General features: G+C 42.4%; 1 protein-coding gene across 1 annotated transcript in view; it reads left to right on the top strand.

The window, feature by feature from the left end:
• Positions 1-1524, top strand: part of LOC109917296 (forkhead box protein D2-like) — a 7053-nt gene extending 5529 nt beyond the window's left edge. Inside the window, exon 3 of the mRNA XM_020517094.2 lies at positions 1212-1524. The gene's annotated coding sequence lies outside the window, so the exon portion shown is untranslated. The remainder of the gene's footprint in view (positions 1-1211) is intronic.
• The last annotated feature ends 11418 nt before the right edge of the window (positions 1525-12942 follow it).

Here is a 12942-nt window from a genome sequence, read left to right as displayed (position 1 = left end):
CAGAGTTAAAGTTTTGGCTCGAGTGACTCTTCTTCGGAACTCTGCTTTCTCTCTCCACAGCTGCTGCCAGACCCTGTTGAGTTTCTCCAGCAATTTCCGTTTTTGTTTTAGGTACATTAGAACATAGGAGGATAGAAATATTAGACATAGGAGCATTATAACACAGGAACATTATAACAGAGAAACATTAGACATAGGAACATTGGAATATAGGAAGATTAGAATGTATGTACAAGAGTAGGCCATTCAGCCCTTCGAGCCTGTTCCGCAATTAAATAGATCATTGACCCAACTCCACACACCTGCAACAAAAATATAAATCGCTGGAGAAACTCAGCATCTCTGGAGAGAGAAAACAGAGTTAACATTTGGCGTCCAGCGACCCTTCTTCAGAGCTTTTTAAATGATCTGTGTTGTCTCACTGAAACTATTCAAACACATCAGCGGATTTTTCCTTCGAACCAGGTTGTGGTGGGGTGGGGTGTTGGACTGCTAGTGTTGCTGGGCAGGTTACAAGTCAGGTTCAGGACCAGAGAGATAGTGACAGCAGGGAACTGAAACAAAGCAAGAGTTTAATAATATCCAGACTGCGTGTTGCAGCTTGCTCCCTCGTTCTGCGTGGTACTAATTTTAACTGAAAGTAATTCGATCTTTGTTTTCATAAAATAATTGTCCCTGGCCTACAGTTTCCAGATTTTGTTTGCTTAATTGTCGTCCCCCGCCAACACACACATACAGACACTTACATGCAAATATTCCTTTTCGCTGTACAATCCTGACAAGTTACTGTGGGAATGAGTTAAAGCAAATCTAGTCGGGCTTAGAAATAGTATCCTTCTGCACAGAACCACACAGGCTAATTCACCTTCTGCAGGGTAGAGCGGACGTTAATCTTTTATATCTTTTAACGTTGCCCGTGTTCATAATGCAAAGCGCTGGGAGATTGACTTGATGCATTAACGAGAGTCCCATTACCGCTGTCACGCGGTGAAAATCTCATTTTGAGACCGGAGGTATATTTGCGTCCACGTTTATACTGGGCGAGTTTAAATAGGCGAAAGGGGCAGTTAATGCGTAAAAGCAAATGGGGGTGAAGTTGTGAGGTGGGGCGATTGGAAAACATCCTGAGGTTTCGATCAGTAACCAACGTGAAGAATTGGCAGTGGAATCCCGGACTGCAGTGTTTATACCAGTGTGCCGTGCTTTTGCAGGTAATTGGGGGTAACCCCCGAAGGCGAGAGCAGGTCCTGCAAATGTTCGTTCAAGGAGTTTGGGCCGGACTGGAATACAAAACCAAAACATGAATGGTTTGGACTTATATTCGTACAGTCACCAGTCCCTGTGTACATGAACCTGTGTAAATATTGTGGCTGCAATGAGAAATATAGACATGTTTAATTATTGATCAAGACGTAACGTGATAAATATTTCTACAGCGACACTGTCCTGTATAAATTATTTTTATTTGTGTCTCGGATGTTTTCATATCCTTGGTCAATTTTCTAGTAAAATGTATCAATATTAGATTGGTGTCCAAAATTTTTTTTTTGTTTAATTTGGGATTACATGCATACTTTTTCAAAGAATGTGATGTAATTTTAAGCATTTCATGATAAAGTCAACTTTAAGGCCTTGGCGAGGTGTTGTAACAATCCAACTTTATTGACCACCCTCTAGTCTTTCCCCGTTTTTGTCCACTGGAGCTGGGTCATGAAATTAAGGAGCCTTGACACCTTACACCTGATTACTGCTTTTTCTTTTCTCTGTGTTGTAAGTTTTACACTTGAGACCAATCGAGAAATCACTGGAAGCCAAGCTGGTCGCTGGAAATAGGCATTGGTAGAGGTTTCATATGATGCCCCGAAGGTTTAAAATATGAGGACTATGGAATTATCGGTTACGCGGTTTTAATTGTTTTGTTTTGTCTGTCACTGTTCTGGGAAAGCAATTATGAAGGATGCAAATCCAGAGAGACAAAGTTGCATTTCTGAAATTCTGTGCACTTTTAGTAATATCTCTTATTGACCCACTGGTAGCCGGGAGGACGATTTATTTTGGATGGCATTCTCGTTTCTTTTTTAAATGCAACCCTTTTGGTGTTTTAAACAGTGTTCGATTGAGAGAGTCGCTTTGTAAGAGTCCTGCGTAAGACTGTTTGAAGTGTACTATACACACAGATTAAAGGGGAACGAAAAGTGACCGATTGTAAAAACAAGATTTTGTGAAGAGCTTTGGGGTCCTGGGCTACCTGTAGCTCCGAAGCTGGGAGTTTTCTATGTTTTGTCTGGCATTAAAAAAAAACAAACAGAATCCAGCCACAACCCTATTCCAGGCGTTAGTGATCGTCACTAGATCACACCATCTGACCTCCGGCCCATTTTATCCCCGGTATTTGCGCAGTAATATCACTGCTGGACACAGATGAGAGGGCACTCCATCGCAATGTTATTTAAATTCGAAACAAATAAAAGCAGAATTTGCTGAACAAACCCAGCATTCCTGGCAGCATCTGTAGACGGAGAAAGCAAGAGTTTAGAAAAAATGTGGTGACCCCTTGGGTCTGTTTTTGTTTAAAACTTCAGCATCCGCAGCTCTATGTTTCATTATTTAATTCGATGTGCGTGATAAGTCTCACAGTTTCAAATCGAGGAGAACCTTAAGTTGAACGGGTGAGCCAAACTGTGTATTTTTAACGAGAAATGATTCAACAGAGAGAGAAAAAAACTTCTGTTTTGCTTCATTGTGTTTTTATTTTAAAGGTAAACTTCAATGTCTTTAAAAAAAACCCCAACTAAACCGTCTAAGAGTAGAAATGGAGGTTAATATAGTACTTCAAAAACAGGTCGAGGGCGATATATACAGCAGTGTGTACTGCTAGGGGGAGATTTCTACACAAACACACATACAGGGAGACAGACTTACTTGAATTTGCTAATTTAATGCCGCTTATATATTTCCAAACTGTCCATCTGATCTGGCAGAAGTGAACTCAGGGTGTGATTATTTCTCTAGACACTGACCAAATAAACTATCCAGAACTGGTGCAGAGTGCTAGGTTTGAGAGAGGGAGGTCAGAGAAGAAGGGCAATAGTTTTTTCATGTGTGTGTGTGTGTGTGTGTGGGGGGGGGGGGGGAGGTGATGGTTGTGTCTGAGCAAAGGAAGGGTCCCTTTAATTCGAAATGGAGAGGGTGCGATTAAAAGGTTCTCAGCGACCCCAAGCTCTCTCCCCTTTCCCTCCCCCAACCCCAGCCCACCCGTCAGTTTGAGGAGCCTCAAGCTCAGTGTGGAAGAGATTTCCAAAGTCTGAGAACTACAACTGCAACGTGGCTTCTCAATCCGCGCTGCATTCCCTCGTGTTTAATTTCCTTGATGCTGTCACTCTCATGTTCAACTTCCAGTCAGCACCCCACCCTTCCCTTTCCACCTTTCTTTTTTTCTCTTCCCCACACCGCTGTCACAGAGACTCCGGCTGCATTTGGCAGATCCGTTTTAACCAGCAGGATCTGGTCATGTAGACTCAGGGACTTGCTTGGTCCTGGGTTCCCGCGCGGTTCGGGTCAGTTCTAAGTTGGTCACACATGCACAGTCGGGTCGGAGCCTGCGATCGGCCACAAGATGACAGGCCTCAGGGTGCAATAGAATGGGAATAGAACCCCAACCCACCCCCACCCCATCTCAGAGTGCTGAAGGAACCCAATCGGCCCATCGGCACAGTACCAGCTCTTCCATGGAGCTATTTCATGAACCTCACTTCCCTTAACTAAAGGCAACTAGGGAAGGGCAATAAATGCTGGCCCAGCATGAGGATTTTTTTTTATTAAAAAAAAACTACTGTGGATACTGGAAATCTGACGTCAGTACAAAAAAGGCTGCAGAATTTCAGGTCTAGCTGTACCTGAAGTTAGAGTCATGCCAGACTGAGGACATTAACATTGTTTCTCTCCCCACAGACTTTGCTGAGTTTGTCCAACATTCTCTCTGCTTGTCTCAAACCCCTCCCTGTTCAATTACACCGCTCCCACAGCTGAAAGGGTTTGTGGAGGTGTATAAATGATGACCCCCCCCCAAACCCAGTTCATCTCGGGGTTCCAGTTAACGCGTGTACAACCCAAACCACCGTCTGTACCCTCTCTCACACTCGGAAGTACCTCACACGCTTGAGACCGCGCCACCCTTTCCAAACCCCCATTCCCGAGAATCTGTAACTGAACGCGCCACACTTATACCCGGGAATCCAACGAGCTTTGGCCCATTACACGCCTATAATCTGCCTCCCTGCTTTAAAAAAGAAGTCTTGTTTTTCAGTAATTGCGATGTGGACCAGCATTTGTTACCCATTCCTAAAAACTGAATGGCTTTTACTAGGGCCATTTCAGAGGCAGTCAACCACATTGTGAGTCTGGAGTCACGTGTAGGCCAGATGGTATAAAAATGGTAGATCTCCCCTCCCGAAAGGATGGCAACAAAGGTCCCCATTTATCTAGCTTTTAATTCCTTTTTTTTAACAAAAAAATGATTAAATTCAATTCACACCATGTACCACAGTGGGATTTGAAATCATGGCCGAATGACAGAGGGCAGCACAGAGAGATCACAAATGGCTGGGGTACAAAACATTCTGGACCTTGAGCATAAACTGGAGCCCTTTAGAATTCTTATAACTCTCTGCGGCACAGTGGCTTAGTGGTTAGCACTACTGCCTCGCAGCGCTAGGGACCTGGGATCGATTCCACTCTCAGGCATTTGTCTGTGTGGAGTTTGCACGTTCTTCTCCCATCTGTGTTGGTTTCCTTCAGGTGCTCCAGTTTCACTCCCGCAGGCTAGGTGCATTAACGTGGAAATGTCGGGTGACAGGGATAGGGTAAGGGAGTGGGATGATCTTTCAAGGGTTGATGAGGACTCAATAGGCTGAATGGTCTGCTTCCACACTGATTCTATGATGAGCAGCTCTGCCCACAGCCTGCCATGCCCTGAGGGTTAAGTTGTGATACAAGTGGGACTTGAACATGGATCTTCTGGACCAGAGCTAGGGACACTACTACTGCACCACAAGACCCTCCAAGCTATTGCTGGCTATTATCGTCTGATGTCACTTGGGTTTTGACCACATCCAACTCTACATCAGTTACTTCTCTTGTTACGTGCCCCTGTTTGTCTAACATCCAGATCCCACTGAACTCCCATAGCCTCTGTGGTGGGAAGTTGTAGCATTATAGTGGTAACTTCTCTTGACTAGCAATCCTATAAGACCCAGGCTAATAGCCTGCCATTGCAGGTTCAAATACCTTCAGAACAGTTTGTAGAATTCAAACTAAATTCCTAGGAATTAAAAGCGAGCCTCAATAATGGTGACTATGGAACAATCATGATTGATGTAACGAGGGAGGAAACCTGCCATTGTGTGACTCCAGACCTACAGCAATAATGTTTACAGCTATCCATGTTGCAACTAATCACACAGTCACAGGTTAAAATCAATGCTGATCTAGGGACCAAAATCGATGGAATGCAGAGATCACAGGTAGTTGTGGGGCAGGAGGAGGTTACAGAGATAGCAGAGGAGAGGCCATGGAGAGATTTGCAAATGAGGATGAACATTTATAAATCACAACACCACTGGAGCCAGCGTAAGTCAGAGGGCACACGGATGAATGGGAATTTTAAAGATTTGTACATGGGATGTAAGTGTCCATGTCTAGCTTGGGTTTATTAGCCTCTGTCATTGCCTGGTGAATTTGGTGATGAGCTGCCACATTGAATTACTCTGGTCCTTGAGGTGTAGATGCTGCCCCAGCTAAAGAGGGAGTTTCCGTATTTTGACGCAGTGACAGTGAAGGTACAATATAGTTCAAAGTCAGCATCGTGATTTTACCTGCCTCCCTTGTCCTTCTGGATAATAGATGTCATAGGTGTAGAAGATGTTGATGAAGAAGGATTAGTGAGCGGCTGCAGTGCATCTTGTGGGTGGGGCACCCTGCTGTTATTGAGTGCCCATGGTGAAGGGAGTGACTGTTGAAGGAGTCAAATGGGTTGCTAATTGTTCCGGACAGTGTTGAGTTAGATCATGAGTAACAGAGCTTTGGATGAGCACAAGTTAACTGGAAATAAAAATCTATCCATGTATCTAACTACACCTGTCATTAACCTGGATCTGTAACATCCAGCTTATATGTATAACATATCTTTAGCATCTAAAAGGGAAAGGTGGGACCTGAAGCACCCATGAAGATTGACATCCAAAAAGTTAACCCTTTCTGAACTTGAAGAACCTGCTGAACTTTTCCACAAGCATTAGATGTACGGACACCTCTTAGCTTTTTCAAAATGTCAATTCAGTTCTCTGAATACTAGGCTTTTTGCTGGCTTCACTATACATCTAAAGATAAGAATAGGGTACATACATAAATTGCATAGTTGCAAAGGAGGAATTATTCTGATTTGAACTATGTGAGAGGTGCAGTTTTGACCCAACCTGGCAGGTGGGAAAAGCCATTTGTAAGTTGGAATCCTGATATGACACTCCACCCAATGGGGGTGATGGAAAGGGATGGGGGATACCAATGTAAGTTTATCCTGCCAATTGAATAATTGACGGAATTGGGTACAATGTTACTCCCACTGATCGACTTCTCCATTGACGCCAATGAAAAATATAGAGGAGAATCAATGTTCTATCAAATCCTTCCCACTTGGCAGGCTTAGTTAAAATGTCCCTCTTGGCATTGATGGATTGTAAGTGACTAGTCCTGAATTCATGTCACCACTTCCTTCAATTAGCTTTTTAATCTAAAACAGTAAAAGTGAGTTTCAGAGAACAGTGACTGTGGATTATATAAAGAAAAGTTCTTGCAGCTTGGCTAATTGGATTTAATATTTTGACAGATTGTCTAAAATTAACAAAGGTTAGAGGTTGGCAGTGAAGTGAATGCATTGATATCAAATCAGAATGTAGAAATCGCCTACTATTGCTCACTGTATTCCCGTCCAAATGTACTCCCAGCAATTTGCACCCATTGCACCCAATGACCATGATTTTACTGGAGGAATGCCAACCGGCAGAAGGCCCAGTCTCAGGGGCTATGGCAGCAATGTGGTTATATAACTAGATGAGTAAACCAGAGGCTTAAATTAATGATCCAGAGATGGGAATTTAAATACCACCACCGCATCTAGGGAATTTACAATCATTTAATCAAATAAATCTGGAATTTAAAAAAAGAGTCTCAATAACAGTGACCACAAAACTACTGGATTGTCATTAAAAAAAAAAAAAAATCTGCTTCACTAATGCCCTTTAGGGATGGAAATCTGTCATCCTTATCCAGTTTGAATTACATGTGACTGCAGACCCGCAGCGATGTGCCTTAAATGCCGTCGAAATAGCTAAGCAAGCTGGTTAGTTCCAAACCGTTGGACAATAAATACTGATCTCATCTAAGATGCCCCACATGCCATGAATTAGTTTTTTAAAAAATGTCTATCTCTACCTCTTCTTTTCTCTCTTTTTCTCTCTCATGTCTCAATATCTCTCCTATCTCAGCTTCTATCTCCCTGCCATTCTCTGTCTCAATATCTCTGCAACTTAACACCCCTTCTCTCTTTATCTTTCTCTCCATTTTTTCCTTAGTTCATGTATCTTTCATTCTGTTCATCACTTTTTGATTATGTGCAACTTTCCACACCTCGATTTCTCTCTCTCTTTTTATTTCCTGTTTAATTACACTCTTTTTAAATCCCTCTTTCTGTAGAAATCTTGATGCTGTTAAAGCGACGAGCTTACCTCAATGCTCCGTTTTGAATGCATCAGTAGATCAGTAGTGTCATACAGCTCAGAAACAGACCCTTCGGTCCAACCAGTCTATGCTGAACATAATCCAAAGCTAAACCAGTCCCAACTTCCTGATCCTGACCCATAACCCTCCAAACCTTTCCTGTTCATATACTTATCCAAATATCTTCTAAACATTGTAATTGTACCCATATCCACCACTTCCTCTGGAAGTTCATTCCACACGTAAACCACATTCTGTGTAAAACAAAAATGCCCCTCGTGTCTTTATTAAATCTCTCTCTTCTCACCTTTAAAATGTGCCCCCTAATCTTGAAATCCCCCATCCTAGGGAATAGAGAACTACCATTAACCCTATCTATACTCTTCATTATTTTATAAACTTCTATATCTCCTCTGCTCCAGTGAAAAAAGTCCCAGCCTATCCAGCTTTTCTTTATAACTCAGATCTTCCATACCGGCAACATTCTGGTAAATCCCTACTGAACCCTAAGACCGAACCTATCACAAAAATATCAGAAAGAAGAAAGTTTAATTTCGAGTGAGAGAATTACGTTCATGCCAGTATTATGCACTTGAGCTGAAATACTCCAATGCAGAATTCTACAGTCCCATCTTTATACTGAATGCTTATATTTAAAACAATGGGTGTTTTGGGTCCATTGTTAAACATCACTGAAGTGAAGCAGATCTGAATGAGTGAAGTGGGCTGACCACACTCAGAAGGATGCTTTAACTCTTTATCAGCAGCATGCACCAAATGAAAACTGCTTTGTAGAAACATACAAATAAAGAACAAGTGTAGGCCACTCGGCCCTTCAAACCCACTCCACCATTCAATAAGGTCATAGTTCCTCTGATATTAACTTCAATTCTACATTCCAGCACACACCCCATAAATCGTTCATGCAGTTGGGAACCAAGACTCGATCTACTTCTGTATTAAAAATATTTAAAGATTTTGCACCCACTGCCCTTTGAGAAGGGTAATTCCACAGGCTAACTACACTCAGAGAATTTTTCTTTCCTAACCTCTGTTTTAAATGGGCGACCCCTTAATTTTAAACTGTGACCCATATTTCTAGATCTTTTTTATTTCAAAAATATACTTTATTCATAAAAATCAACTTTATGCATATACATAGGCACAAACAGAGTTCTGCTCTGCACAGTCGCATATCAAGGAAACAAAATTATTGGAGTTTGACTCTATCCAATAAACTAAAGACAACTCTTATTTATACAAGACTACAGTTACATGCACTGGAAGCAAAAAATACTGGGAATCACAGTGGGTCAGGTGGCATCCATGGAGGGACAGCAAACTAATGTTTCAAGTCTAGACGACTCTTCATCTTCATTTTAAATGTGCACACAGAAACATGTAGTGAGAATATATCCACTTGGACAACTAAGGACATTGGTTGTAAGGTGCTGGGGGAGCGCCTGGGAAAGGTACTAAATAAATACAATAAATTTTGTCTTATTCCTTCAAATACTCATACACCAACCTTAAGTATATTCACATTTATATGTGGGTATAAAATGGCATATATACCCACACTCATATTCATGCACTTGTGTATGAATATATAGATATTTATATCACACTGATATATATGCCCACACAATACATACACATACACACATTCATGTGCACATATATGCACTGCACAAAAATAAATGCACACTTATATTTACACACATATGAATATATAGACATATACATCCTCAACCACATGTATGCCTGCATATAATACATATATACATAATGCGCATATTTGTCAATCATGCACATACATACTAACACATTTACACATATGTATATGTACAGGCAATTAGTCATACACAAAAGCATGTTCACAGACATATATGCATACACACATATACAAACATATGCAGACACAAATATATATAATGGGACAAAGGCAGGAAGTTCTGGATAAGCTCAACAGTTCTGGTAGCATTTGTGGAAAGAGAGAGAAAGAAATTGAGCTAACGTTTGGAGCACAACATGACTGCCCTTCAGAGTCCATTTTTGTGTGCTCTAAAAGAGGAAAGAGAAGGATTACTAAATCATTTGCCCATTTATTAGGGTGTGCACTTATCCTTGTTTTCCTCAAAGCTGATTTTTTTTTAAATTTCCAGAAGATAATTTTTATTCATAAAGAATCTTTATATACAAACATATTCACTAAAGCAGTTGGGTTCAGTACAATCCTAGTGTATGGGAAAACAAACAAACATTGGAGTTTGACTTTCCTCACAGTTCCAACAAACAAACCCAAGGCATTTCTCACTTATGCAAGATATTTTTTACATATATTTGAGGCACTGGGAGGGCCCAATAACTGAACGGACCCCCATTTAGCTTCAGCAGAAAGGCTTTAGACTGTGGTCTCTCCACACTGCACCTCAAGGCTGATATTATGGGCTCCTGTTGGGCCTATGCATGGTCCTCCTGTGAAGCTGGTGGACGCAGCTTCAAGCATTCTCCCCTGGGACAGTGAGTCTACAACTGTATCAAGGAGTGAAAACCGCTCCTTAGAGGGAGAAGAAAACCTATTGCCTCACTTGCACGCCCTGTTCACACACAATTGGGAACCTGTAGCTATATGCACAGTGTTAGCCTCAATGTTTGAATTGAATTGAATTAACTGTATTGTCACATGTACTCAAATGGGTTGAAAAGTTTACAAGTCACTACTTATGGTGCCATCTTATGTACAAAGGTAGCGATTCTTGCCTAAGAAAAGAAATTAGAAAATAAAAGAAATAAAAAGTTTGATGTCTGTCGGCTTGGTTATTTACACATTCCAACATGGACCAACACGATATCAACATACACAGCGCTGCCTAGGAGGGTGCTGATTTCAATGTGAGGACTAAGCAATACAATCCTATTCCGATCAAATACAATTCTGTGACTGAGTAGCTTGTGTCCTTTATCTGGAGTGGCATAGCATCTACTGAATGTCTCTGGTTCTTAGTCTAACATTTACCCCACAATCTGCCCTCCTGGAGTTGCAGAAAATCTCAGCCAAAATCTCAGGGATGTGTCCGGTCTGGAGAGAGGTTTTCAGTTTCTGTAATCCGCTCCCCCACCACCCCCCCACCCCCACCCCATTCCAGACCCTCTACAAAATTTAATTTCACATGGAAAGTCATCCAGACAGAGAGAGGGGAGAGAAAGTGAGATGGTGGTGGATAGGAAAGGGAGTGTGAGAGGGGGAGAAGGGGAGAGGGATGGAGGGGGAGAGAGAGAGGGGAGTGGTAGAGAAGGTGGGAGGAAGAGGGAAAGAGGATAGAAAGAGAGAATGAGTGGCGAGATGGAGAGAGGGAGAAAAAGAGGATGAGGGAGGAGGGGGCAGAGAGACAGAGAAAAGAGATGGGCGAGAGAGGGAGGAAGAGATTGATAAAAAAAAAGTTGAGGGGAGAGATAAAGAAGGGGGAATAGGGAGAAGGGGATTGAAATAGAGCAGGGCTAGAGAATGAGTGAAGAGAGGGAGAGGGGGAGACAAAGGGGTGAGGGAGAGAGGGCAGAGAGGGAGAAGGGGAGAGGGATAGTGGGGAGAAAGGGAGGGGGGAGATAGGGAAGGTGAGTGGGGAGAGGGAAAGAGGGTAGAAAGAGAATGAATGGAGAAAGGGAGAGGGGGATAAGGGAGAGGGAGGGCAGAGGGGGTGAAGGTTAGAAGGGGAGAGGAGGAAGTAGAAAAGGAAAGAGTGGGACAGAGAAATGAGGGGGGTGTAATAGCAGGGAGCAGTGGATTGAAAGTGACAAGTGAAACTGGCAGGAAATTGACAGAAGTGACACCAACTGGTTCTTACACGGAAACCTTCCACCACCGTTCACCCCCACCGCTCACTCCACTCCTCCGGTTGTTCACCAATTACATTTATGTGGCACTTTCAGTGAGGTGAATATCCACAGGCACTTCATACAGAGACTATCAAGCGCAACAGTGAGCCTCAGAGCGAGACATGATAGGCAACCAAACTAAACTGAGGAGCCTTCTAAAAGACAGAAGAGAGGTGAAATATTTTGTTGGAATTACGGATTACTGACGTACATTCGGATTAAATTTAAGAGGGTGCAGAAGGTCTCTCTGTGTTGGAAAGTATGGGTCAGTGTTTCTATATATGAACCAGTGTGCTCCAGCACGTAAGAGTGTGTCTTTATGTGAGTCAGACTATGCCTATTTGTCTGAGTGCTTGTGTGTCAGTCTCTATGAGTCTGTGCGTGTGTGTGTGTTTAGAATCACAGAACCCCTACAGTGTGGAAGCCGGCCATTCGGCCCATCGAGTCCGCACCGACCCTCTGAAGAGCATCCCATCCAGACCCACCCCATTGTCCTACTTATGTGAGTCGGAGTGTGTGTGTGTGTGTGTGTGTGTTTCCTGTGCGGATAATGGGAAGTTATTTCATGAGATGGGTGCACAATCTCGAATGTTATCACACTCGCTTTAAAGTGGGACTGAATTGTGTCCATGTCATATCTGAGACAGCTCCCTTAGATCTAAGGGCAGGTTGTTAGACACATATAAAATCTAAATATAGGATCAAAGTCTAGATGTGACATTAACCCTGTACGTCTACATACATATTCTGAGGGTGGCGTCCGGTGTACTTTCGTACACAGACAATAGTGTTAAAGAAAGAACTGCAGATCCTGTAAACCAGAAATAAAAACAGAAATTGCTGGAAAAGATCTTTTGAGCTTTACCAGCATTTTCTGTTTTTGATTGTTAAGATAGGTACTTAGAGAAAAAAAAGTGATCTATCTGTGCCTTTATTTAAATATAAGCGTTAAAAATTAAAGCACAGCTAAAATGGATTAGTAAAGATAACTGAGTCTGCAGGTCATTTTAAATAATATGATCTATATTTTAAAAATCGAGCTTTCTTCGACATCTCCAAATTATTGCAGTGTCTGCTTTTCCCGAGCTGTGACAGGGTTCGATCCGGTTTATTAGGGGCATTCCGTCCTCCTGCCTTCAAAAAAATATAAAAAACAGAGAAGCTTTGTGGCGTGGGGTCTCCCCCTTTAAGCGGAGAGTGGCAGGGAGACAGCGCTTTTTCAGTCGATCCAGATCTGTCTAACCCCACCGCGCCCCCTATCCCTCTCTGTCTCCGTTTGTCTGCAACCTGGAG

Source organism: Rhincodon typus, chromosome 38, assembly GCF_021869965.1.
Source record: "Rhincodon typus isolate 14 chromosome 38, sRhiTyp1.1, whole genome shotgun sequence".
Classification (NCBI taxonomy): Eukaryota; Metazoa; Chordata; class Chondrichthyes; order Orectolobiformes; family Rhincodontidae; genus Rhincodon; species Rhincodon typus.
The sequence above is the reverse complement of the archived record's forward strand: the minus strand, read 5'-3'. Positions and strand labels throughout refer to the sequence as shown.